The sequence below is a fragment of the Triticum aestivum genome, chromosome 6B (assembly GCF_018294505.1).
Source record: "Triticum aestivum cultivar Chinese Spring chromosome 6B, IWGSC CS RefSeq v2.1, whole genome shotgun sequence".
Classification (NCBI taxonomy): Eukaryota; Viridiplantae; Streptophyta; class Magnoliopsida; order Poales; family Poaceae; genus Triticum; species Triticum aestivum.
Genome location: NC_057810.1, coordinates 504,804,207 through 504,827,865, shown reverse-complemented (window position 1 = coordinate 504,827,865; position 23,659 = coordinate 504,804,207).

Below are 23,659 nucleotides of genomic sequence, written 5' to 3'. Positions count from 1 at the left end.
TGATGATTAAAATGATGAAAGTGGGTTTGGAAGAGTGTCAACTCTAGGTAATAGTGATCCCACTATTTTGGAGGGTGTTGAATCTTATTAGAATATTGATGAATGTGGATTTGGAGAGATCATGACTTTATTTAGTGATACATACAATATTTTGGAAGAGGTTTCAATTGACTATGATGAGAACAAAGTTGCTACTTATGATGATGATTATGATGACATGCATGCCATAAAGAGTAATAAATTTTTTATGCTTTTGGACCATGAAAAGAATGCTTTATGTGATTGTTATATGGATGAATCTATTCATGATGCTATTGAAAATTATTACGACAGAGAAATTTATGATTCATGATGCCCTTGTTATGTTCCAATATTTATATTTTATGCGAGAATCATCGAACCCATCATGCCTAGCTAAAAGGCATTAAAGAAAAGCGCTTGTTGGGAGACAACCCGACACTTTTATCTATTGTTTTTGTGTGTTCACATGATTATGCTACTGTAGTAATCAGACAACCCAACACTTTTATCTACTGTTTTCGTGTGTTCACGTGATTATGCTACTGTAGTAATCATGTTTTATTGTTTTTGTTTCAATAAAGTGCCAAGTAAAGCCTTTGGGATCATGTTGAGTGATAGTTGATTTGATCTTGCTGAAAAACAGAAACTTTTGCGCTCACGAAAATAACTCTCATTTTTAACAGAAGAGTGATTTTGAGTTGATTATTTTTGCAAAAGATTAATATAAAAATTGCTCACGTGTTCCTTATTTTTTCATAATTTTTGGAGTTAGGGAAGTATGATGAATATTGCATTCTTTACAGACTGTACTGTTCTGTCAGATTGCTGTTATGTTTGCATTGTTTGTATATGTTTGCTTGTTTAATGATTCTATTTGAGGATATGAGTATTAAATATGCAGATGCATTTAGTATGCAACGTTGAATAATAATTTTAGTAATTTGCTACAGTACAGAATGATAAGGTTTTGCACTGATTTATACTAACTTATCTCACGAGTTCTTGTTGAGTTTTGTGTGGATGAAGTTTTTAAGATTTAGGGAAACCGTGATATAAAAGGAATTAAGGAGACACAAAAGCTCAAACTTGGGGATGCCCAAGGCATCCCAAGAAAATATTTCAAGAAGTCTCAAGCATCTAAGCTTGGGGATGCCACAGTACGCATCTTACCTTTCTTCTTCAACAATTATCGGTTAGTATCGGTTGAGCCTAAGTTTTTGCTTCTTCACATGATGTGTGCTATTCTTGGAATATCATTTTGTTTTACTTGCTATTTTAGTAAAGTACTTAGATCTGAAACTTTTAAATAAGAGAGAGTCCTCAATTAGCTAACATTTTATTTAACTACTCGCTTGATCTTCACTTATATCTTTTTGGAGTAGTTTGTCATTTACTCTCATGTTTCACTTATATCCTATAAGTAAATTGTTGAATGAATTGAATATCATGAAGTTGAAATTATATGTTCATATCATGCCTAGTGGTAGCTTCACATTGGGTTTAGAAAGTGAAATCTTTTGAAGCTTGATAATCACAATATTGGTCATACAAGCAATTCATGAATGACTAGTAGAAGGAAGAGAACTTTCACATGCAAATACACTATCTTGGAAATCTTTTGTGATTGTGAGCCCCCATCAAAATATTATATGTCAAAATTGTTGACGTTGGACAAGGAAGACAACATAATGACGTTCAAATTTACATAGAAGTTATATTGTCATAGATCCTTCAACATGTGGTGCTTGCCCCCTATATTTGCTAGCCAAAACTTCCGCACCAAGTAGAGATACTACTTGTGCATCCAAAAACCCTTAAACCCAAATCTTGTTTTGAGAGTCCACCATACCTACCTAAGGATTGAGCAAGATCCTTCAAGTAAGTTGTCATGAGTGCAATAAGGCAATAAAAATTGCTTCTAAAAGTGTTAGATCATTTAGTGTAAGAGAAAATTGAGCATTGTACGAACTTGTGATGGCAAAGAATAAAAGCGACAGACTGCATAATAAAGGTTCCTATCATAAGGGGCAATATAACGTGACAGTCTTTTGCACTAAGGGGTTGAGCATACAAACAAATAAGCGCATGGCAACCTCTGCTTCCCTCTACGAAGGGCCTACCTTTTTTACTTTTATGTATTTACTTTCATGCAAGAGTCAAAGTTTTTCTCGCTATTCCTTTCTATTTTTCTCCTTTGGCAAGCATCATGTGGTGAGGAAAGATCTAGGCACATATATCCAGTTGGATATGGGTAGCATGAGTTATCATTGTTGACATCACCCTTGAGGTGAATACGTTGGCATGCGAAATTATAAGCCCCTATCTTTCTATGTGTCCGGTTCAAAAGTTTTGCTCATGTGTATGCGGTGAGTGTTAGCAATCATAGAAGACTATATGATGGTTGAGTATGTGGAGCTCTTACATAGACTCTGTTGAATAAGTTGAATTACAATTGCTTGGTGACTGCGAACATAGGTTTTTGAGTTTCAAGAGAATTCATTGTTTGAACCTTAACATGTGAAATGCTTGCTACCATAACATGGGAAGTTTTATATGAAAGAATTGTTGTTATGATGCTAGGAAAAGTGACTGAAATTATCATTGATCAAACTTGTGCACTTTGCTAGCATTCACACTTCATAAATTATTTCTTTTATCATTTACCTACTCGAGGACGAGTAGGAATTAAGGTTGGGTATGGTGATACGTCTCCAACGTATCTATAATTTTGAAGTATTCATGTCATATTTACAATAATTTTATATGGTTTTGGTATGATTTGCATGGAACTAACCCGGATTGACGCTGTTTTCAGCAGAACTACTGTGGTGTTGTTTTTTCTAAAGAAATGGAAGTTCTCCAAACACCGCGAAACTTTTTGGGGATTTTTATGGACTAGAAGACCATCAATGGGCAGAGCAACACCTGGGGGTGCCCCGAGGGGGGGAACAATCCACCAGGGCGCTCTTGGGCCACCAGGCACGCCCCGGTGGGTTGTGCCAACCTCGGTTGCCTCCTGCACCCCCTCTTTGCCCTATAAATTCCCAAATATTCCAAAAACCCTCACGGAGGCCTTAGATTGGAAGTTCCGGTGCCGCAAGCCTTTGTAGCCACCGAAAACCAATCGGGACCCCGTTCCGGCACCCTGCCAGAGGGGGGGATCATCTCTGGTGGCCATCTTCATCATCCCGGTGGCCACCACGATGAGGTGGGAGTATTCCACCCTCGGGGCTGAGGGTTTGTACTAGTAGATATGTGTTTAATCTCTCTCTCTCACGCGCGTGATCTTGAGATGTCACGATCTTCATGTATCATGGGCTTACTTAACATAGATGGATTATCTGATGTGTCTCCCTCTCTACACTTGTTGTGATGAATTGAGTCTTTACCCTTTGACGTTTTGTCTTGTCGGATTGATTGTTCAGATCTGAAAACACATGATATATGTCTTGCATATGAATACCCGTGGTGACAGTGGGGTATTATTTTTATTCACTTGATATATGTTATGGCACTCAACTTGTGGATTCCCGAGGTGACTTTGGGATAATATATGCATATGGGTTGATGCACGTTTTTATTATATTTTCTCCGATAGAAACCTTGGGGTCTCTTTGTATATGTTTGTGTGGATTGAGTATTATGAATTTGAAATTGTTTGATACATATCATATAATTAACTCATGGATACTCGCGGTGACATTGGGGTATCTAGGTGACATTAGAGTTGGTTGATATGCATCACATGGTGTTATTTTAGTACGAACTCTTGATTAGATCGATCGGAAAGAATAGCTTGCTATTATTTTAGTATGAACTCTAGGATACATTGATCAAAAAGAATAGCTTCGAGGTGGTTTCGTACCCTACAAACAATTTCTACATTTTGTTCTCCGCTAATAGGAACTCGGGAGTGATTCTTTATTGCACTTTGAGGGATAATCATATGATCCAACTATGTTAGCATTGTTGAGTGATTGCACTAGTGAAAGTATGCACCCTAGGCCTCATTTTCCATTATTGCAATACCGTTTGTGCTCCATTTTACTATTTACTACCTTGCTATTTTCATTGTTCGCATTACAAAAACTCATATCTACTATCCATACTACACTTTTATCACCATCTGTGCGCCAAACTAGTGCACCTATACAATTTGCCATTGTATTGGATGTGTTGGGGACACAAGAGATTTCTTATATTTGATTGCAGGGTTACTTGAGAGAGACTATCTTCATGCTACGCCTCCGACAGATTGATAAACCTTAGGTCATCCACTTCTAAAAATCATAGAAAATAATATGTAACTCCAAATGAAATAATTTATATATGAAAAATGATCAGAAACATCTAGTCTATCCATCTGTACCATTTTCATGCATGTTGGAACAACTTATAGCTTCTGAATTGGACAAATCAAATAGTTGGCATTTGAATAATCGCATATGGAGTTTGAATTTGAACCTTGGTTCAAACCAACTTCATTTAATCTGGTTGCTAGTTCCATTAGCTCAATCAATAGCATATTGCCATGTCATTATCATGCATCATATTGTTGCATTGCATTGATTGTGTTCCTCTCTGTTTGTCGGTGTTGTTCCCCCTCAGTAAACGTTGTTCCGACGATGAGTTCGATGACACTGATGAAGAGCTATACTATCTTCGGAAGTGCTAGGCATGCAAACCCCCTTTGAGCATTCGCATGCAATCCCACTCTCTCGCTCTTGCTCTCTTTTACTGCATTAGGACGGCAATGTTTCAACTATTATATGATGCGGTAGTTGAACCCCTTTTCCTCTTCATGATTTGTCTTTGTCATAGTAAATAGTTGAAAGCCACTATGAGTAAGAGTTATTTGAGCCATGATGTGCCTACTCATTCATGCTAGTTTGTCATGCCTACTACTACTTAGAGTTGAGTTAGGTCTGATTCTTCGATGATGAATTGGAATGTGGTCAACATGTCCTACTTTTGGGAGCGAAGTGTGTGAACAAGATTTGGTAAAGGTAGCGGTGAGAGGCCATGTAGGAGTACATGGTGGGTTGTCTCATTGAAACCGTCCTCAAGAACTGAGTTATGTGTTTGTGATCCAAGACAGTTGCTACCACACATTCGGTTCCGTTAACTCGACCCCTCTCGGCTTATTAATCGCCTGGATCTCTGTCCAGGAGTTGTTACTAGTTTCTGGTGTTTGTAGGTAGTGCTAGTAGTCTACCAAGTGGCACCCGGTACAGGTGGGCTTGGGACAGACTAGGTGCAGTGGTACAATGTATCAAGTGGCCCCCGGATGGTGGGCTTGGGAACCCTGCTCACATTGTTTGGGGTTGTGATGGAAACCTCGGCCAGACTCCCTTGCGGATGGAACTAATACGTCTCCAACGTATCTATAATTTTTGATTGTTGCATGCTATTATATTATCTATTTTGGATGTTTAATGGGCTTTATTATACACTTTTATATTATTTTTAGGACTAACCTATTAACCGGAGGCCCAGTCCAAATTGCTATTTTTTTTGCCTATTTTAGTGTTTCGCAGAAAAAGAATATCAAACGAAGTCCAAACGGAATGAAACGTTTGGGAGAGTCGTTTTTGGAACAAATGCAATCCAGGAGACTTGGAGTGGACGTCAAGGTAGCAACGAGGCGGCCGCGAGGTAGGGAGGCGCGCCCGCTAGCCTCGTGGGCCCCTCGTGGCTCCCCTGACCAACTTCTTTCACCTATATATACTCATATACCCTGAAAACATCCGAGAGCACCACGTAACCCTATTTCCACCGCCGCAACCTTCTGTACCCATGAGATCCCATCTTGGGGCCTTTTCCGGCACTCCGCCGGAGGGGGAATCAATCACGGAGGGCTTCTACATCAACACCATAGCCTCTCCAATGAAGTGTGAGTAGTTTACCTCAGACCTTCGAGTCCATACTTATTAGCTACATGGCTTCTTCTCTCTCTTTGGATCTCAATACATAGTTCTCCTCGATCTTCTTGGAGATCTATTCGATGTAATTCTTTTTGCGGTGTGTTTATCGAGATCCGACGAATTGTGGGTTTATGATTAAGATTATCTATGAAGAATATTTGGATCTCCTCTGAATTCTTTTATGTATGATTTGTTATCTTTGCAAGTCTCTTCGAATTATCAGTTTGGTTTGGCCTACTAGATTGATCTTTCTTGCAATGGGAGAAGTGCTTAGATTTGGGTTCAATCTTTTGGTGTCTTTTTCCAGTGACAGCAAGGGCAGCAAGGCACGTATTGGCCATCGAGGATAAAAAGATGGGGTTTATATCATACTTCTTGAGTTTATCCCTCTACATCATGTCATCTTGCCTAATGCGTTACTCTGTTCTTATGAACTTAATACTCTAGATGCTGTTGACGCTCAAAAGTGGCACGTTTATAAAGAGTGGCTTGAAGCTATGTCAAGATTAATTAATACTTACTATTGACAGTCACCATGAAATGGCTCTCTTCGAGAAGATGAAGATGAATATGAAGATGGTCTAAAACGGAGCTCGCATGTAAAAGTTATGACAAGTTCAGAGATACTCATGTTGACACCAGATTAAAGAATGGCTAGAAACCCAATTAAGATTGCGTCAGCTGGAGAAAGTTTCAACAGGAAAGTTGTGCGCCTCGTCAAAACGATCAACTTTTATATAAAGGTGACCCTCCAGTGAGCAAAATATGACGCCCGGAACCAGACACATATGTGGGAATGTGTGATGAGCTGCGTGAATAATTAGTTGTTTTGCGCGAGCGATTTGACCCTCGAGATTACCTCTGATGAGAAAACGTTCAACATGGAAGTTGTTCCTCTCATCGAAATGGTCAAGATGTCTTTTGGACTCGTTTCCATCCGAGATTGTTTACCACCACAAAAAAGACCCGCATGGGGCAGCCAATTTTAGACTGAACAGTTTTGGACAGTTCGGATAAAACCAATCCGAATTTGACTAGGGTTTTCGACGTGAATCCAAAGCTTTTTATTGAACGGGAAGTCTAGCTGCCTCTTATATACCTAAGAGGTGACAGTCAATTGAACAACACCAATCGAACCAATCAATCTATTACACTTTTGTGTTCATCTATCTTTATTCCCTATCCTTGTATCTTTCTTTCTCGTTCTTCGTTCGTTCTTCGCGTTGGAGGGCAGCGATCCACGAGGCTCTAGGGGCGAGCGAATCGACCTAGGGCAGCCCATAGCCGCTGCACTCCCTGACGAGGTCCCTCTCGAGCATGTGGGGTTTTGGGTCTACAAAAGCACCCGCCGACTGTCTTGCGTATCACGTTGTCGGTCGGGTCTCCTTCGACGTGAGCTGCGGTGCATCACCCCCGGCGTTGAGGGTACACGTGACATGTTCGTGTGTCAACACACTTTTTGGCGACTCCGCTGGGGACAAAGCTTTGAACAGTCTCCAGCATGTTCTTGCTACGAGGAGAGTGTCATCAAGCGGTTGAAATCTACAACGGTAACATGTATCATCAATCTCCTTACGTAGATGCAAATAGCCATTATGTTGATATTGCTAGATCTTTTGATGGACATGTCATGTCGTCTAGCCCTAACGAGCAAAGGCCGACTAGTTATTCCGTTGGAGAAACTTGGAATTTATAGAATCGCTACATGCAACTTATGAATCTGAACTTTCATGCATCGACAACATTTTCAATATGCCGGTGAACAACACAATTTGTTCGAGTGATAAATATATGACACCTCATGTACAGGAGGGCATCTCACAGTTTTATCCATCGACAGCTGACTCGCAATATGAGGGTTCATCCCCAAACATGCCGATGGATGGGGGAATCGGCCATGCTTCTGTTAGCTATTTGGCCGGTTATCCTCAAACATCATATACTACACCTCGTGAGATTAATTGTTAGTGGCATATGAAACTAAAAATATTCATGGCTCGGATCACCTTTGTTATGGCCGAGTGAATGGAGATTCTGCAGGAGCATATGTGCCTAATATTGCAGGAGATAGGGTGGCTCTGGCTGCATTAAAAAGTTTAGCCCAAAATAAGAAGATTAGTGCTATTTGCCTTGAGCAGTACGGAAAGGGATTGGTTCCTGATTATGAGGCAATAAGAGTTAGGGTTTTGAAAGAAGATGAAGTGTTACCAAGTGATCAAATTAGCGAGAGAAAGTATTCAACAACAGTGCATACGTCTTCACCTATCACTACAGCATGTTACACACCCCCTGTACAGTTGCACACTTTCGGCAACATCAATTCATTGCCGACAGATCCTAAAAGCATTGGGGGGCAAGCGAATCCAAGTAGGGCTAAGTATAAAGAAAAATATGTCGCTCGATTGGACAGGGTCAAGCTAACTCTCACACGGAATAGCGTCAATGGCTTTACTACACCAACTCTTGAGGAATTACAAGCAGAATATCGACAAGCTGATGAAGCACTCAAGAAGAGGCGTGGAGAGGAATATTTGCAAGAATATGTCAAGTCCCTTCTTCCATTCAGCAATCATGATGGCTTCTCTGTGATGTCGAGTCAAGCCAAGAAAGAAGCTTTGCAGGCAAATCAGCAAGAAAGGGTTCACTCAGCTAATATGGTTGATTCGGTTGAAACCGAGTCAAATATGACTAAGTCGTCTACAGCCGAGTTGAACAGTTCCTTTAGTGACAAGACAATGGTGGATTCAATTGAAACCAGGTTGAGCACCGAGATGTTTAAGGCCGAGTGCGTTGCATTGAGCCAGCCGACTACATCGTGCCAGCCAAGTACACCATGCTAGCCAAGTGCATCGCCGGCTAATACCAATTGCATCAAGCCAATTATTGACAGGTGTACCAAAATATATGATGCAAGATTCACTGATCAAAGGAACGACAAACGAAGCAAATTGGTTGTCCTCGATTTTTCTAGATGTAAGGGAGCTTACATGCTACCCTATGAGTTTTGTGCCAAAAATATTGATGAGCATCAAGAACAAAGTAATATGGCCGAACACAATTTCGTTAATGATGAACATCAAGAACAAGAAAATGCAGCCGAGCAAAGTTCAACTAACAAAGAGCATCCGAGTGAAATCCACTCGGGCAATCCGACTGAAATATACTCAGGCAATCCGAGTGAAATCTACTCGGATAATTCGAGTGATGAAGCACGAGATCCAGAAAAAGAGGACGAGGCGTTGGAGAATTATTCAGAAGTGGAGAAAGGTATTGTTCAAGTGGTGCAACCATCTCTTCCTTCCAACGTCTTCACAAAGGTACACCTAGCAGATAGTTTATTCAATTTTCGATTCGGTCAAAATCATATTGTTGATGCACCTGTTAGTAAGATTCTAATTAATTTTGAAAGACCAATCGAAATGAGTAATCTGTTTGTTAGGAATGACCTTGTCACTAATCATGATAGTCAACACATGGTATCATTCATAGAGACTGGTAGTGATAACTCATCGCAACCAATGATTTTCCCATTATGCCGACTTCAAATTATGTTCATATGGGTAGCTTTGCTTGTTTCATGCCTGGCTAACATTTGGTCTCAAATGAGACGTATATTATGTAAATGTTTTGGTTGCGAAAACATAAAGCCAGGTCCAAAGTCCTTTGAGATAGCCGATTCAAGAGCACCGGGAACACAGGATAAAAATCAATGCATAGCCGAGTCGGATAATGCTAAGCCAGCACTACTCGGTTATTTTGTTTTAGAACCAGTATCACGGTGTCAGTTAATGGATGGACAATGTGCCTTCAGTCCGGGCATGAGTAATCACATCGTTGGTGCATCATCGACAAATCCTATTATAATTGATCACGATGTCGAGCCATCAGGACAAGAACAAATGCAATTTTGTTTCGAAGAGAATATCAAAGACAACAATGTGATTCATCAAACTGCACAATCGGACAACATAGGACGATTGGAGTTTGTTGAGGCACGAGCATATGGCCATTCGTATCAAATTGGTCTTGATGGTGATCAAATGTTGACTCAGCTATCTCAAGCCGAATCATCTAAAGGTCAACAGGTACACACCGATGATGACGGGGTCAAGTCTTCGAGCAAGGATATGGTTAGAAAGTGCATCAACAACAATCTTGAAGACGGTAATTCCATCAAAGCTACAACGGTGACATCTAGCACTGGGGGCAATGAGAAAATTCAAAGACCGATGCACGCACAACTAAACAAACCAAAGGCAATGGTAAGCACAAAGGTAAAAAGACGAAAGTCACATTTGCACAGTTATTAGAAAAATATTAGAATATAAGTGAGGCAAAGAGTGCTTATCGGCCAAGTGAAACAAAAGCATCGAAGTCACCCCCAAGGCATAAATTTGAAGACCGGGATTGGCGAAGGAAGAAGTTGAGAAAACAGACTCCATATCCTCCTTTTCGGCCACCAATGCCGATGTCATGGATACCCCCCCTATGCTAACTATTATTTAGATCAATCATGGAACAAGTATAAATCAAGGGCACATTGTCCATCATATTCTAACCACATCACCAAAATTATGCAGCTCCGAGAGGATCAACATTTGTTCAACAACCACATGTTGAAGACTGTTTCAATCATAAGGAATTGGTCCAAAACTCAAGGAAGAAGAAAGAGGAGGTCAAACAAGTTTACTGTGTTAAAAGAGATGGTCGAAAGAGTGCAACTTCAGATTTGATCTCAAATGAAAAAGAGCCAATTAAAGTGTTGGCATTGGCTACTAAAGGCAATGAGACGAAGCAACCAATTATTGTGAATCAAAGTGCCAAATCCGAAGAAAAGATGTTGAGAGTGCACAAGGACAAAAAGGAATTACAACTGGTCAAAACAGAATCACAGCCGAGATGCCCACTCGGCTTATCGTATTGGCAAAAGAAGGAATTACACAAACTTAGTGCACAAGAACTTGAAGAAAGGAACATGGCATGGGTTCCCAAAGGAAGTGCTCAAAATAAGAATTATGTACAAGCCTCCATTACAAGAAGTGAGGCAAAGGTGAAGAAGGAAAAGAGTGAAAACTATGAAGGACCAAGATTAAGGTTTCAGTATCTTCGGTCTACACATTGTCCATATTCTTCAACTATGCCATTAACGCCTATGCCATGGAATTCGTCATCAGGTATGATTGGTAACTCTCAATGGGCTTATTTTAATCCATGGATGCAATATAATTTCTTACATCATGAAAGGGTATTACCAAGTCACTATACATTTGATTAGCTAGAAGTTTGTTGCTAATCCAAAGGGCCGAAATACTTGATTTGTCATTTCATTTGTTTCTTTCAGCTATATGTGCTTTGAATGAAGTTTACATGGTAATGGCCTATATTTATCTATCATCCTAAGAGTATGTCAATGCATGGCCGGTGCAATATTATAACATCGTCCTTAGTTTGATTGGAGAGCGAGACAAGGTATGTGCTCATGGAAATTTATATTTATATTTGAATGGAGTTGAGACATGATGACTGATGTCATTGAATACATGATGCATAGACCAATTCATAGTTACAGAATTGGCTAGGGGGCTTATACTTCGTTTGGATATGTTTTGGCTTATGCGTCTTTGAGATCTATAAGAGGCCAAATCATAGCTGATTTTATTACTGAACATCAGATTAATGACATGCATAATATTGATACTAGCCTTAGCTCTTTAGTACTATGGAGATTATGTTTTGATGGTTCAATTTGTAGCAATGGCCAAAGTGTTGGTGTTGTTTATATATCTCCTGATGGTACTATTTTTGAAGCCTCATGCCGCTTAGAATATTTTTATGCGCGATTAATCAAAGATGAATATGTTGTTATTCAGATTGACTCTTTTACTTGCTATAGGTGCTATACATATTGAGGCTTTCGGTGATTCCTTATGAGTAGTGCAACAAATATCCAAGGGTTATCAATGTTTTGACAAATCACTTAGAGTTTATCTTGGGGTATGTCTAGACGCAAAATTTACCTTGAGTTGCATTAAAATTCTTCATATATTTAGACATGACAATTGAAGAGAGTTGGCATAGCAAGCATCTGGCTACCATGTCCATCATGTTGTATTGCATTTCTCTCAATAGCCGATGCTTAGTCTCGTCAACATAGGTAAGGCCGAACCGAAGTCCACAGCTTCGGCCACTAATGAAATTTTTATGCAGGCGAAAGTAAGGATTGGAGAAAGTTTATTGTTGATTATCTACAAAATCCTAGCAAAAAGGTGAACAATATGGTTAGGAGGATGACCTTGAGATACATATCTATGGAACTTTATCACCGGATTGTTAATGAAGCTGAGAAGGTTTCACCCAAGTTTGCATCAGAAAGTTCACACAAGACATGGACAATATATACTTATCGTCCTAAGAACATATAAATGGCCGATGGAGTGTTGACATCGTCCTTAGAACAAACTTGGTACAAGTTATTTTTTGGCACGCTAGCTTTGCTGAAAAACAGGGGGGCATGTGTTGACGCCCAAAAGTGGCACATTTATAAAGAGTGGCTTGAAGCTATGTCAAGATTAATTCAAACTTACTATTGAAAGTCATCATGAGATGGCTCTCTTCGAGAAGATGAAGATGAATATGAAGAGGGTCTAAAACGGAGCTCGGATGTAAAAGTTATGACAAGTTTAGAGATACTCATGTCGACACCAGATTAAAGAATGGCTACGAACCCAATTAATATTGCTTCACATGGAGAAAGTTTCAACATGAAAGTTATGAGCCTCGTCGAAACGATCGATTTTTATATAAAGATTGTCCCAATCCGTGGTCGTATGCAATAGTTAGAGCCCGCACTGCGCGACCCTCCAGTGAGCAAAATATGAGCCCGCAACCACACACATATGTAGGTATGTCTGATGAGCTGCGTGAATAATTCGCTATTTTGCCCGAGATATTTGACCGTCGAGATGACCTCTGATGAAAAAACGTTCAACATGAAAATTGTTCCTCTCGTCGAAACAGTCAAGATTCCTTTTCGACTCGTTTCCATCCGAGGTCGTTTACCACCACAAAGAAGACCCGCAAGGTGCAGCCAGTTTTTGTAACATCCCAAATTTTCAATATGGAATGTTATACAAATAGATCATCATTGCATATCATATTTAATGCATTTTGTTTCGGTCCTAGAAATTCTACGCAACTCAAGGACCCACAGAGAGAGTTGGGGATTTCGATATTTTCATATTTGAGTTTTCTCAAATCTTGGAAGTAGGATCATTTGATTTTATTTATTTCATCTTCAATTATTTCAATTATATAAATATGAGAGAGGGAATAAAATGACTTTACCAAAATAAAGAAATATTGAGGATTTAATAAAAAAAGATCAAATAAGATTTTGTTTTGGATTTTCTGGCTATTTTATTCGAATTTAGGAAAAATGCGTGTTTTCCAAAATTGCATTTAGGCCCAAATAAATGTTCATCTAAACCAGCTTGATTTTAGAAGCCGGGGAAAATTTATTTCGGGATTTTTGGAGTCCGTTTACTATTTCTTTCGTTTGTTTTTCTGCGCGATATTTATTTTTAAAAAAAAACTGGAACCGACTACGGGCCGTAACCGGCCAGGACTCCGCCTGGCCGGGTCTTTATATAGCGCGCCCGGGCCCCGCCCCAGCCCAAAACCGATGCCGCCGCCCAAACCCTAACCCTAGCGCCGCCCCGCCGCCAGCCCGCGTCGCCGCCCCGCTGCTGCCGCCGCGTCGCCGTCGCCGCCGACCGTTGCCGCCACCGCCGGACCCCGCCGCCGTCACCGCCAACCACCGCCGCCTCGCAGGAGCCGCTGCTGTCCCCGCACCCCGAAGTTGAACCTCGCCGCTGCCGTTTTTTTAGAAAAACCGTTCGGTTTTTCCGTCGGTTTTTTTAGTTTCCGTTTTTTTCGTTAGATTGGTTTTCTTCCGGTTTGGATTAATTAGCGAGCGTTCACTCGCTCGTTCGTTTTAACGAACGCGTTCATCGTTTAGATCCAGATAACGAACGTTCGTTCGTTAATCTGTTCGTCGTTTTTCTTTTTCTCGGATTTATTCCGCGATTTTTCTGATCACGATTTCTGATCCGATTTTTGTTTTAGTATAACTTTTCGCTCGTTTATCAGAATGAGGCGATTCAAGCGCCTAGAGTTTCATCTCGAAACCCTCTTTCCGAATAATCTACTCAAACTAGTTTTTGCTTCTGTAAAACTTGACTTAGGTCCAGATTAGTAAATGAAGCTTGTTTCTTTCGCCGTTTGAGTTTTGTTTCTTCGTTCGATTTGATTCTTTTTGCAAACCGGAGTTCTTAAGTTGAACTTTCTGGTTAGACCTCTTATTTGAGTTTTACCCGTGCATTAGATGAGTACTTATTGTATGCTTGTTTGTTTGTTTGCTTGCGATAGAGTACCCAGACTGCGCCGCTTGCTACTTCGAATCCCTAGGTTACGCGGATCATCAGCAAGGCAAGTAACACTGTGATCATACCTCTTTACTACCCAGTTTTTATGCATTAGATCAATCCTCAAACATTGCATGATTAGGATCTAATTAAATTGTGGGTTTTGGGAAGTAGATTGAGGTAGTACCTATTACCTGTTTTATTATCAAACCCTTGGGAGTTACTTCTACGTTTGCTTATTTTGCCATGCTATGCAAGTAGACGTGGATTGGGTGAGTGATTTCCATGACAGATGTGAGATTGTTAATTAATGGTTTATTTAAGGTGGCAACATTAATACACATCTGGGTGGATTGAGGTACCTGGTTATTCCAGGATTGCCTGTTTGTTTTATGGACCGCCACCCAGGCTCAAAGGGATCATAAGATTATTCATGCTAGAAACTTCCGTGTGCAGCCACATGCTATTATGGGCTCTAGCATAGTTGACTAAGTCATGCGAACTCTTACAGTGGTAGACTAGCAGATGTAGGGGAAAGTAGGTGTACCGGTCTACCCATCGTAAGGTGCTAGCGCTTCTGAAAGACTATGTCTCGGTCATTCGTTTCTCAAACACCATGTAGTGCGAGAAAACCAACGGAGGAGATCGAGTCATGTGGGGAAAAGTGCGCAACCTCTGCAGAGTGTATAAACTAATCATGATTAGCCGTGTCCCCGGTTATGGACATCTTGAGTATCTAGTACTTGGATTATCGTGTGAATCTCATCATGTTACTTTAATTAATATTGTTGGGTTTGTTTAATGATGATGCTTAATTGGGATTGAGGATGCTGTCAACCATTCTCAATGTTTAACAACCATCATGATAGTTAAATAATTTATTCCTTTGTAGTAGGGAAAAACTGGCTTTACGCAAAAACTGTAACCATAGAGCTATCCACCAAGCCATATATGCATGTAGTATAGCTTTACTCTTTCATTTTTCTCTATGTGTTACTTTGCCAGCATATTCCATGTGCTGACCCGTTTTCGGGCTGCAACGTTCATGTTGCAGACTTTTCAGACGACGAGTAAGATGCTTTAGGATCGTGGTTCTATACTCAGTGATGCCGTTGGAGTTGATGGACTCACTTATCTTCCAAGCCTTCCGCTGTTATCGTTATTAGATGGCCTTAAGCCATATTATTGTAATAAGTTTCTCTTTGGAGACATTCGATGTAATAAGTGTGTGATTGCTACTCTGTTATAAATCCTTCAAGTACTGTGCGTGTCAGCATTACTGATCCAGGGATGACACTGATGCACAGAGATCGGACTGTTTGAGGTCTGGTCGCTACAAGATGGTATCAGAGCACACGCTGACTGTAGGACACGACCACTAAGCAAAGACCATAGATCACTACTCTCTCTTCTCATTCTAACTCCTCATCTCTTCTATTCTTCTAGGATGGCGGATGCAAGGAACAAGTTCATGCAACCGGATGAAGATACACCCTTTGGACGACACCTGAAGGAAGTAACCAAGTACTTGAAGATCGGAGTACCAAGCTTCACCGGAACCTACAACGCCACCTTACCTGAAGAGGAGCGCTGGATGATTCAAGTTCAAGTTCCAGGAAGGACGTTCATGCCAGTCACTGAGCCTATAGAGTTTTCCTTTGATGCACCAACCTGGAGTTTAGGGAAGAGCATGGCAGCTCACATCACCATGGGACGCATTGGAGAAGTTTATCACAAGGAGCTTAAGGATACTACCTACCAGATTTGTGGGCGCCGAGATGAGCAATGGGAGATGGTCAACACCAGGAAAGACAGATCAGTTGCAGCTTTCATCCAGGAGTTAAACCAGCACATTCGACGCCAGGAGAACCAGATGTGTGCAGGCATGATGGATCTGAAGAAAGCCATGACCAAGATCACGGAACTGGAGGAAGAACTCAAGTCTACACGCGATGGATATGAGGAGGAAATATCAACTCTAGTCGAGAAGAATGATGATCTGAAGAAGAAGCTAAGAGTGTTCATGGGATTTCCAGCAACTGGAGAAGACGAAGATCGCACTTGCCCCGAGAATTACATCATCATCGACGATACCGACTCGGACCCGGATGATAGTGATGATGACTATGTTGATGAAGCTGGAGCAGATATCATGGAGTCTTCATCGGAGCAGTTTTTCTAGTAGACCACCATAAAGTAGTAGAATTTCCCTCCATGTATCTATTATAGTCTGAGCACTTTGTAACGATAGATAGACCGTTGTATGCCCTTGCTTGTTTGAATGAAGTGTTTTGATTGCAATTTGCCTCATGTGCATATGGGTAGTGTTTTCCCTCTAGACCTCATTCTATTCTGTATTCTCGTCTTTTCTAAACCCTCAGATGCCTCCGAGACGTGACAACGGATTTGCTTTCCCACCGGAGCTCACCCAGTTGATACAGCAGTAGAATGCATTGATGCAGATACTAGTCCAAAATCAGAATCAGGGGAACAACAACAACAACAACAATCCACCACCACCACCACCTGTTGATCACTTAACCCGTTTTCTTAGACTGAATCCGCCGGTGTTCTCCAGTAGCACCGAGCCGATTGTTGCAGATGATTGGCTTCACAAGACAGCCAGGGAGTTGATCACTGCAGGATGCACAAATGTGGAGAAGGTGCGATTTTCCGCACATCAGCTTGAGGGACCCGCAGCATCATGGTGGGAGAATTTCACAGCCACTTATCCAGCAGACACTGTCACATGGGATCAGTTTCAGCAGGCTTTTCGTACTGCCCATGTTTCAGCAGGAGCTATGGCCATGAAGAAGCGTGAGTTTCGCAACTTGCGCCAGGGAGGAAGATCAGTTGGCCAGTATGTGGGTGATTTCAGTAAGCTAGCATGTTATGCCCCAGATGACGTCGCTACGGATGCAGCTAAGCAAGAGAAGTTTCTGGAAGGGCTGAATGATGAGCTGAGCATGCAGTTGATGGTAGCAAGTTTCAACAACTACCAGGAGTTGGTAGATCGTGCTCTCATGATTGAAGGGAAACAGCAGCAGATTGAAAACTGCAAGAGGAAGTATGGACAAGGGAAGTACAATTCTGGAGCTCAGCAGAAGCCCCGTTTTACTCCGAAGTCAGGAGGACAGTTTCAGCATACCCATGGAGGACGTAGCTCGCACAATCACAATGGTCCCAGGAATGGTACCGGGAATGGAGGAAGTAGTAGCCAGAATTGTACCAACCCCTCAACACCAGCCAAGAAAGATCTGAGTCAAGTCACTTGTTTTAAGTGCCAGAAGACCGGACATTACGCCAATGAATGTCCTGAAGGCCAGACTGGAAATGGCAATGGAAACTCCGGGAATAAGACGAACCCTTTCAACAGAGGACAAGTGAACCACGTTAGCGTGGAGGAGGTTGAAGCTCAGTCAGATGCAGTAATAGGTAAGTTTTTGGTTAAGTCATTTACTGCACTCGTTCTTTTTGATACTGGTGCATCGCATTCATGCATATCAAGGGGATTTGTGGATAAGTATAGACTGCCCACTAGGGTTCTAAAAACACCCATGCTAGTAACCTCACCAGGAGTAGAGTATATGGCCAGTCGAAGATGTTTTCAAGTTCCATTGGGTATAGGCAAGCATGTTTTCCCCTCGGATTTAATCATTTTGGAATCCCAAGGTTTGGATGTGATTCTGGGTATGGATTGGCTATCAATGTATGGAGGAAACATTGATTGCGCTAGTAAGTCGATTCTGCTTACTACCCTAGAAGGGAAAAGGATATGGTATGTATCAAGGCATGAGCCGAGGAGGATGCACGTAAATTCCTTATCAGGAGTTGTGCAGGAGGAAGTACTAGTAGTGAAGGATTTTCCGGATGTATTTCCAGAGGAGTTGCCAGGCATGCCACCAAACAGAGACATTGAGTTTTTGATCGAGCTTTTGCCAGGCACAGGGCCAATATCCAAGAGACCATACAGGATTCCCGCAAAAGATTTGGAGGAGATTAAAAGTCAGATTAAGGAGTTACTGCATAAAGGATACATTCGCCCAAGTTCTTCACCTTGGGGATCACCAGTACTTCTAGTGGAGAATAAGGACGGATCGTTAAGGATGGTTGTTGATTATCGAGGATTAAATGTGGTAACCATCAAGAATAAGTACCCACTGTCGATGATCAATGATCTGTTTGACCGACTACAAGGAGCAAAGGTGTTTTCCAAGATCGATTTGCGATCAGGATACCATCAGTTGAAGATTCAAGAACAGGATATACCCAAGACAGCTTTTACCACTAGGTATGGGCTGTACGAGTATACCGTTATGTCATTTGGTCTGACTAACGCACCTGCATATTTCATGAACATGATGAACAAAGTATTTATGGAGTTTCTGGATAAGTTCATCGTGGTGTTCATTGATGACATCTTGGTCTACTCGAAGAACGAAGAGGAGCATAAGGAGCACTTGCGTTTGGTATTGGAGAAGCTCAGAGAACACCAGTTATATGCCAAGTTTAGCAAATGTGAGTTCTGGTTGAAGGAAGTTGGATTCCTCGGACATGTTATATCCGGAGAGGGTATAGCAGTAGACCCCACCAAGGTTGTCACCGTGACTAATTGGGAAGCACCAACGACAGTTGGGGAGATCAGAAGTTTTCTTGGACTGGCAGGATACTACCGGAGATTCATTGAGAATTTTTCAAGGATTGCAAAGCCCATGACGGAGTTGTTGAAGAAGGATACCAAGTTCAATTGGACTGAGGAATGTGAGGCCAGTTTCCAGGAATTGAAGAAACGTCTAGTTACCTCACCAGTGTTGATTCTGCCAGATCAGACTAAGGATTATGAGGTGTATTGCGATGCTTCACGTCGAGGACTTGGAGCAGTACTTATGCAGGAAGGAAGAGTTGTTTCGTATGCGTCACGACAGCTTAAACCTCATGAGTTGAATTATGCCACACATGATTTGGAGTTAGCAGCCGTAGTGCATGCATTGAAGACGTGGAGACATTTTCTTATCGGAAATCATTGTGAGGTGTACACGGATCACAAGAGTTTGAAGTACATCTTCACGCAAAAAGAGTTAAACCTCAGGCAAAGGAGATGGTTGGAACTCATCAAGGATTATGATATGAGATTGCAGTATCACCCCGGAAAGGCTAACGTAGTAGCCGACGCGTTGAGCCGTAAGAGCCATGTTAATACACTCATGACCGCAGGACTGCCAAAGGAGTTAGCCGAGGACTTTTGCGAGCTATGTTTGGAGATAGTTCCGAGAGGCTATGTAGCAACATTGGAAATTCAGTCGACTTTGATGGATAAGATCAGAGAAGCTCAAAAGACCGATAAGGAGATTGCAGAGATAAAGGAGAGGTTGAACAAGGGAAAAGCCAAGGGATTTCGTGAGGATGAGCACGATACCCTCTGGTTTGAGGACCGCGTTTATGTACCCAATGACCCTGAGATCAGGAAGTTGATTTTGCAAGAGGCCCATGATTCGCCGTATTCAATTCACCCAGGGAATACCAAGATGTACTTGGATTTGAAGGAGACTTTCTGGTGGACCGGAATGAAGAAGGACATTGCCGAGTATGTAGCAGTTTGTGATGTATGTCAGAGGGTAAAGGCAGAGCATCAGAAGCCAGCAGGATTGTTGCAACCATTGCCGATACCCGAATGGAAGTGGGATAAGCTAGGCATGGATTTTATTACGGGATTGCCCAAGACTCGTTCAGGCTATGACTCGATTTGGGTGGTAGTCGATCGTTTGACGAAGGTAGCTCATTTCATCCCAGTGAAGACTACTTACACCAGTGCCAAATTGGCCAAGATTTACATGACCAGGATCGTATGTCTGCATGGAGTTCCAAGGAGCATTGTATCAGATAGAGGAACCCAATTCACCTCAAAGTTCTGGAATCAGTTGCACGAAACCTTGGGTACCAGGCTAGAGTTCAGTACCGCTTTTCATCCGCAGACAGATGGACAGACCGAAAGAGTCAATCAGATTTTAGAGGACATGCTGAGAGCTTGTGCGCTAGATTATGGATCTAGTTGGGATGACAATTTTCCGTATGCAGAGTTCTCTTACAACAACAGTTATCAATCCAGTTTGAAGATGGCCCCTTTCGAAGCCTTATACGGAAGGAGGTGCAGAACCCCGTTGTCTTGGGACGAAGTTGGAGACCGTCAGTTGTTTCGACCAGATTTGATTAAGGAGTCTGAACGGAAAGTGAAGTTGATTCGCGACAGGCTCAAGGTAGCCCAATCCAGGCAGAAAAGCTATGCTGGTGCAAAACGCAAGGAGACAGTTTACGAAGTTGGGGATAGAGTTTACCTTCGGGTATCTCCACTTCGAGGAGTTAAGCGTTTTGGTGTTAAAGGAAAGTTAGCGCCGCGTTTTGTGGGACCATAAAAAGTTTTGGAACATATGGGAGAGGTTGCCTACAAGTTGGAATTACCTGAGGGATTGTCAGGAGTTCACGACATGTTCCACGTCTCCCAGTTGAAGAGGTGCCACGCAGAGATGGCAGATATACTGCTAAGAGATACCGTGCCGCTAGAGGCGATTCAGTTGGACAGTGATTTGACCTATGAGGAGAAACCAGTCAAGATTCTTGAGTATGCCAGCCGAGTCACCCGCAACAAAGTTATCAAGTTTTGCAAAGTTTAGTGGAGCCACCACACCGAGGATGAAGCCACCTGGGAGCGAGAGGAAGATTTGCTGAAAGACCACCCTCACCTATTCTCTAGCCAACCCGAATCTCGAGGGCGAGATTCATCTTAAGGGGGGTAGGTTTGTAACATCCCAAATTTTCAATTTGGAATGTTATACAAATAGGTCATTATTGCATATCATATTTAATGCATTTTGTTTCGATCCTAGAAATTCTACGCAACTCAAGGACCCACGGAGAGAGTTGGGGATTTCGATATTTTCATATTTGAGTTTTCTCAAATCTTGGAAGTAGGATCATTTGATTTTATTTATTTTATCTTCAATTATTTCAATTATATAAATATGAGAGAGGGAATAAAATGACTTTCCCAAAATAAAGAAATATTGAGGATTTAATAAAAAAATCAAATAAGATTTTATTTTGGATTTTCTGGCTATTTTATTCGAATTTAGGAAAAATGCGTGTTTTCCAAAATTGCATTTAGGCCCAAATAAATGTTCATCTAAACCGGCTTGATTTTAGAAGCCGGGGAAAATTTATTTCGGGATTTTTGGAGTCCTTTTAGTATTTCTTTCGTTTGTTTTTCTGCGGGATATTTATTTATTTAAAAAAAACTGGAACCGACAACGGGCCGTAACCGGCCAGGCGGAGCCTGGCCGGGTCTTTATATAGCGCGCCCCGGGCCCCGCCCCAGCCCAAAACCGTCGCCGCCAGCCCAACCCGCCGCCGCCGCCCAAACCCTAACCCTAGCGCCGCCCCGCCGCCAGCCCGCGCTGCCCCCGCTCGCTGCTGCCGCCGCCGCCGCTGCTGCCGCCGCCGTCGCCGTTGCCGCCGACCGCCGCCGCCCCCGCCAGACCCCGCCGCCGTCGCCGCCGACCACCGCCGCCCTCTCCGGAGCCGCCGCCACCGCCGACCCGCACCCCAAGATTGACCTTGCCGCCGACGTTTTTTAGAAAAACCGTTCGGTTTTTCCGTCAGTTTTTTGTCGGTTTTTTTTAGTTTCCGTTTTTTCGTTAGATTGGTTTTCTTCCAGTTTGGATTAATTAGCGAGCGTTCACTCGTTCGTTCATTTTAACGAATGTGTTCATCATTTAGATCCAGATAACGAACGTTCGTTCGTTAATCTGTTCGTCGTTTTTCTTTTTCTCGGATTTATTCCGCGATTTTTCTAATCGTGATTTCTGATCCGATTTTTGTTTTAATATAACTTTTCACTCGTTTATCAGAATCAGGCGATTCAAGCGCCTAGAGTTTCGTCTCGAAACCCTCTTTCCGAATAATCTACTCAAACCAGTTTTTGCTTTTGTAAAATTTGACTTAGGTCCAGATTAGGAAACGAAGCTTGTTTCTTTCACCGTTTGAGTTTTGTTTCTCCGTTCGATTTGATTCTTTTTGCAAACCGGAGTTCTTAAGTTGAACTTTTTGGTTAGACCTCTTATTTGAGTTTTACCCGTGCATTAGATGAGTACTTATTGTATGCTTATTTGTTTGTTTTCTTGCGATAGGGTACCCGGACTGCGCTGCTTGCTACTTCGAATCCCTAGGTTACGCGGATCATCAGCAATGCAAGTAACACTTTGATCATACCTCTTTACTACCCAGTTTTTATGCATTAGATCAATCCTCAAACATTGCATGATTAGGATCTAATTAAATTGTGGGTTTTGGGAAGTAGATTGAGGTAGTACCTATTACCTGTTTTATTATCAAACCCTTGGGAGTTACTTCTACGTTTGCTTATTTTGCCATGCTATGCAAGTAGACGTGGATTGGGTGAGTGATTTTCCATGACAGATGTGAGATTGTTAATTAATGGTTTATTTAAGGTGGCAACATTAATACACATCTGGGTGGATTGAGGTACCTGGTTATTCCAGGAATGCCTGTTTTTTTATGGACCGCCACCCAGGCTCAAAGGGATCATAAGATTATTCATGCTAGAAACTTCCGTGTGCAGCCACATGCTATTATGGGCTCTAGCATAGTTGACTAAGTCGTGCGAACTCTTACAGTGGTAGACTAGCAGATGTAGGGGAAAGTAGGTGTACCGGTCTACCCATCGTAAGGTGCTAGCGCTTCTGAAAGACTATGTCTCGGTCATTCGTTTCTCAAACACCATGTAGTGCGAGAAAACCAACGGAGGAGATCGAGTCATGTGGGGAAAAGTGCGCAACCTCTGCAGAGTGTATAAACTAATCATGATTAGCCGTGTCCCCGGTTATGGACATCTTGAGTATGTAGTACTTGGATTATCATGTGAATCTCATCATGTTACTTTAATTAATATTGTTGGGTTTGTTTAATGATGATGCTTAATTGGGATTGAGGATGTTGTCAACCACTCTCAATGTTTAACAACCACCATGATAGTTAAATAATTTATTCCTTTGTAGTAGGGAAAAACTGGCTTTACGCAAAACTGTAACCATAGAGCTATCCACCAAGCCATATATGCATGTAGTATAGCTTTACTCTTTCATTTTTCTCTATGTGTTACTTTGCCAGCATATTCCATGTGCTGACCCGTTTTCGGGCTGCAACGTTCATGTTGCAGACTTTACAGACAACGAGTAAGATGCTTTAGGATCGTGGTTCTATACTCAGTGATGCCGTTGG